We start from the raw sequence: 5,784 nt of genomic DNA, 5'->3' as shown, positions 1-5,784 counted from the left end.
ACTCAGTAGTGATACAACCATATCGGAAATGCTTTAAATAAAACTGTCTAAAATATTATACAGCTATATCGAATCCTGCTGTATAAAATATCCCCTGAAAGCTTCGGCCCATAGAATTCTTCCTCGCACTACCAGCGTCGTCCATCCTGCGTCCTGCCCCATGGAATTGGGTGTCCAACATAATATCTAGGAAGTGAAGCGACTAACGTCCAGTACATAAACATGAGTAAAAACATAAGTATATGATGCATGCAATCGTGATGACTGGTAATGAGTCATCTGATAAGTCATGCTAATTAACCAAGAACGCCGCATGAGTGCTGCCACTTCCACCACCGATCAACCTCTGGGTACAACCACACTCGTCTAAGTTTCACCGTAGTAATCAAACATATAAGTACTCACCGTTGCGTTACTCCCAATGATATACTATATACAAGTATAGAGCTGAGCGACAGCTATAAACAGGGTATAACAATGAATAAGCTCAACGTGCATGTGCACATGTCATATGAATATAGAAACCGAAAAAACATACATCATGCCACATAATAATGCCAAGTAAAGGCAACTTATAAACATGTATCCTCGCCTGGCAACCTCAGTCAATGTGTACGAACCTCTAAGCTAGTTCGAGTCTAGTAGGAACCTAGGTTCAAGCCCTAATAATCAAAAGTTCATCGTATCACTTACACAAGTTTCTATAAACCTTAACTAAGCTAATAAATACACCCAAAACTTAATAAGATTCCCGGACCATACCTTTGTCCGTAGTAAGCCCTTTGGAGTAACTTGTTCTGGAGGACTATAACAACACAACTGTTATTCCAGAACCTCTTCTATTAACCAATAGCCCCTCAAGTGTATTCATCCACACTATATATAACTGAAGAAAGAAACTTAGGAATTCGTAATTCCAAAATAAACACCCAAAGACCCCTATTTTAATAGGCAAAAAACTCTAGCCACGTTCGAATCCCTCCGTTCCGATATCGGAGCGTCCGAACTTTGCATGCATGACACGTGGTGATCGGAGCTTCCAAACTCGCAGAACGGACTGTACGGACTGCTGAATATTGGCCACATGTCAAAATTCCTGGCGTTAGTAAGCACGTGCATTGTTTGTCCGGGGACGATCGGATCATCCGATCATGGATCGGAGCGTCCGATTTCCCCCCTGCCTTAACTCCAAAGTAAACAGCCTTCATTTTTTGGAAGCCTTCCGATCTTGCTGGGTTCGGACCATCCGATCATGACCAAACTTGTTAAGTCTAATTCTTTGCTTACAAATCTCAATTAAGGCCCTTGAATTGGTTAAATACTAACCCTTAATCATATTTATCAATTTCATTATCTTAAAATGGATTCTGGGTTACTACAAGTGGTTTGCGACGATTGTTGGGTCGGCGTCCCATCCCGCTCAGCCCGTTTTAAAAACTCTACCCAAAAAGAAGAACCATTTGGAGATGTTTTGAATGTGATACCACAAATAAAAAGTTGCCTTTTCGCAGCCCGAAGAATCCTAATACTAAATTTGCTTGCGCTTTTGTGTGTATCTCTATGGTGTGATTTTTGATGGGGAATTTTAATCTCTCCGATACTTGTTCATAAATTCAGCACTAAATTAGAAACTTTGTATTGGCCCAAGTTCAGTTATGATTTATTAATGAAGCTGTATGTTTTAAACATGATTAAAGTATTTTTAATAAAGCAAAATGAGTAATAATATCGACTAGTTCGGAACCATCAAAGGCTAGGATAAAATCTTCCAGATAACGAGACGTTTTCGAACTCACCAAGAGCATCATTCTTAATCGATCTAAAATATATAATATATAATCGAAACAATATAATAGGCATTAACTACCCACAAACTGATTATAAATACCTTGGAAGATTATTATTTTTCAGTTTGATATGAAAATACAATTGACTACCAAATAATTATAATAAAAATATAGTAAATGTACGTCACATACAGATGCACACAATTCATTAAATTCTTCGGTGCCACGGGTGATTCCTATCAACTTTTGAAAAAAAAAATTACGTTGCATTTTTCACATATAAGTTTTCTCTGCAAATATTTCACTTAAAAATAAACATAAATCATGATCCATCAATATATTTTTTTAATTTTTTTACATAAGATCTTCGGGCAATCAATATTATTTATTATAATTTTTTTTACATAAGATGTTCGAACGAATTATCTTGCATACATCTCCTAGCCCAAATGTACCTTTGTCAGACCATTCATCCTAGCAATTTGTACTTATCTCAAGACGAGGTCCATTCTAACGGCCCCAAGAAGGCAACTAATAGGTATAAGAATCATGCAATCATATACTCAAGACGTTGACTCGCGACTATTGGTGGAGGAGCTAGGCAACATAACATATATTTGTCCACAAAATCCCCAAACTTTAATTCATTTTTTTTTTGGGTGATCCACGTACACTAAACCCCAGGGCCCCAGGGACACATAAATTATCGACCATACATGTTTTAGATTTTTCGTTTCTTTTTTTTTGGGAAAAAAATGACGGTGCTTGAATGTTTAATTTCGCCTGAAATTTGGCCGAACTATGATATGATAGTACTCTCCAAAAATATTATCGCATCGTCCTTTCTGGAACTTTAATTTAATGAAATAATTCACATCGTAAGTTTTTTTTTAACTACTTGAGTTAATGGCCGGAATTGATTAATTAGAAATTATTTAATTATGGCTATACCATATGATCTACCATTCTATGCTAGATATTAAATTATTATATACACAACCCATTATACATTTAACACTGGTAATGACCAAATTAACCCAAATTACAATTACCCTTATAACCTTTGTTATGTTATTTGGATAAAAAAAATTGGTGTTAAAAAAAAAACCAAAAAAAAATAATAAAAATAGTAAGTTTCAAATTTCAATTCTAATTTTTTAAAAAATATATATCAAAAAGAGAAAAGAAAAATTTGACCTTTTACTTTTTAAATTTTAATGACAATACATATAAAACTAAAATGGATTATACATTATGCACGCATTACGCAACCGATGACATCAATATTAAATAGTGAAGACGATGGCGCCATTTTTATACAACGCAGAACGAAAAGCATGACATTTAATGATGGTTGGCGAGAAATGGAATATGGGTCTCTTTGGGTTTGATCCGACTCGTCTTGTCTAAAATACTGTGTTGTTGCAGGTTGCCTTAACTCATTTAATAGATAGAGGTTTGGTTAGCGTTTTTTTAACTCGTCTAAAAGACAACGTTTTCATAATCGAAACGATGATAGAACCGATATATCTTGAAACATGGTCCAACCGATCACAAACTGTTTTAATTTGACGGTCGGACCAAAAAAAAAACCGTTTATATAATAATATAATTTAATAATATATTTTTTGATTTTAAAACTTATTTAAAATATATATATAAATAGACAACAAAATGTAGTTAATATTTTTTTAAAAAGTACATAAAATAATCAAAAAAAATTAAAAAATAATACTAAAATAATTATTTCTAACTATATAAAACCTATAATCATTTATTATATTATATAAAACATATTAAATTAAAGTTTTTAATTTAACAAAAATTGTTAAAAAAAAAATTCAAAAAAACCAGTTGAACCGGTTCTTTGGCCGGTTCATTAGAAGGTTTAGATCGGTTCTTGAATCGGTTCCGAGCGTTCAAACCGTTAAAAAATGGTTTTTTGGAAGTGTTCAGAGATCCAGACCAGTGACGCCCGGTTCCCGGTCGAGACCAATCTAACAATGTTGGCTTCGGTCCGATTCGGTATTTTGAAAATAATTGCCAAAAGGTGGGCCCAGTCGGTCTAATGAATCATGCAACGATTGTGAGTCGACTGCGCCCTATAAGCTCGATTTGAACACTAAACAAGCATCGTTTTCTGCAAAATTCCAAATCAACATGATAACCAAACCAAAATTTATTTACTACCGATGGTGCCATCTTAATTATATAATCAGAAGATCCAAGCAAAGATATATGTATAATCGCATGACTTTTGTACTTGAATTGAGCACACAACAAAACGTTAAAAAACACAATTATGACGAGTAACTCTAACTAGAATTCTTAACTCATGTGCTTGTATCAACTGTTCTGATCCTAGCGTGCGTTTGGGAAGTACTGGTTTTCGGGCAGTATTCTTCAGCTGTAACATCAGATGCTTTGAGAATGGAGAGACAAGCTCTTCTCAACTTGAAAGAAACGAGCTTGTTGATGAAAGTGGCACACTTTCTTCCTGGGTGCCCGCCAAGAAATCAAATGGAGTGCTGCAAATGGAGAGGTGTTCCGTTGTGACAGACCTTACTAATCACGTCCACACAATTGATTCTCACGATTCCTCCACCAGGAATCTATCAACATGATGGAGCCTAGTACTGTTGCTTGGCTCCTCTCAGAGGTAAGATCAGCTCATTCGTTTGCTAGAATTGCAAGCATTTGACTTACCTCGAATCTGAGTTTTGAAATGATTTTGAGTATTCAAACATCCCCGAACTATCATTGGTTCGTTTTCAGAAATTTGCAAGTATCTCAATCTTTCCTCTGCTAATTTCAATGGATCCTATTCCCCAGAGCGTCTGGAAACCTATTCCGAGTTGATGTGATCTTGAAATTTTTAGTTCGAATTCTTGGCTCTTTAGTGAAAATCTTGGTTGGGTGGCTCATCTTGGCTCACTGGAATATCTGGACCTCAGTTTTGTGGAGCTCGGCAATGTATCCAATTGGTATTTGCGCGATAGCAAATTGATATCTATAAAAGAATTACAGCTTGAAAAACTGTGGGGCTTCAAGGGATCCTCCCTTCTTCTCTTCCCTCTCGTCAATGCTTCTGCTCCTCTATGCTACCCCTCGAACTTGTCGATGAATCCCCGGTATCACTGCATCTTCCGCGTTGTTCGTTTTTCTTCAACTTCAGCATTGTGTGGGACAAGCCTTAACCTCCATCGATATTCTCATTTAACAATATAATCGTTTCGTGGCTCTGCTTTGAAAACCAGTATCTTTCTTGAACATCTTGATCTCTCCAACAATAACCTTTGAAGGTGGGATTCCTAAATTCTTGGGAAATATGAGCAATTTAGTATACTTGGATTTGTCCTCGAACAGTTTTGATGCTGCCAGTTTTTTTTTTTGTGTGTGTGTGTGTGTTGTTTTTTTTTTTTGTGTTGTGTGTGTGTTTTTTTTGTTTTTTTTGGGGTGTTTTTTTTTTTTTATTTGTGTGGGGGGGGGGGGGGGGGGGGGGGGGGGGGGGGGGGATGTGTCTTTCTGAAATAATGAGCAACTTTTCGGGGTCCGTCGAAAAGAATTTTGAAGCATCTGGATTTGAGTGATGAACATGATAACTGGTTCATTTGCCTGATTTTTCCCAAAGTTTACATCCTTGAATGCGCCCTAGTACTCCGGGGGAATATGTTGAATGGATCCATTTCCAAGGATTACCCCAAACCATCCCATCCTCTTGTTCATTTAGATTTGTCGTTTAAATAGTTTTACAGGTGACCTACCCGATCTCACAATATATCCAGCTCCTGCGGAAAGATTGTTTCTTCTCTCAGGCAATATGTTCAATAGGAACCTTTTGAATGAAAACATTGGATCCCTTTCAGAGTTGAAGGTTTTAGATTTGGGTTTCAAATAACTTCCAAGGAATAGTTACAAGAGTCTCAATTGTTTCAATCTATCTCGTCTCCGAATACTCGTCTTGTCTTCTAACTCCACTGTTGACAGTAAAATATTA

Source organism: Henckelia pumila, chromosome 4, assembly GCF_033568475.1.
Source record: "Henckelia pumila isolate YLH828 chromosome 4, ASM3356847v2, whole genome shotgun sequence".
NCBI classification, from domain to species: domain Eukaryota; kingdom Viridiplantae; phylum Streptophyta; class Magnoliopsida; order Lamiales; family Gesneriaceae; genus Henckelia; species Henckelia pumila.
Note: the sequence above shows the minus strand (reverse complement) of the source record.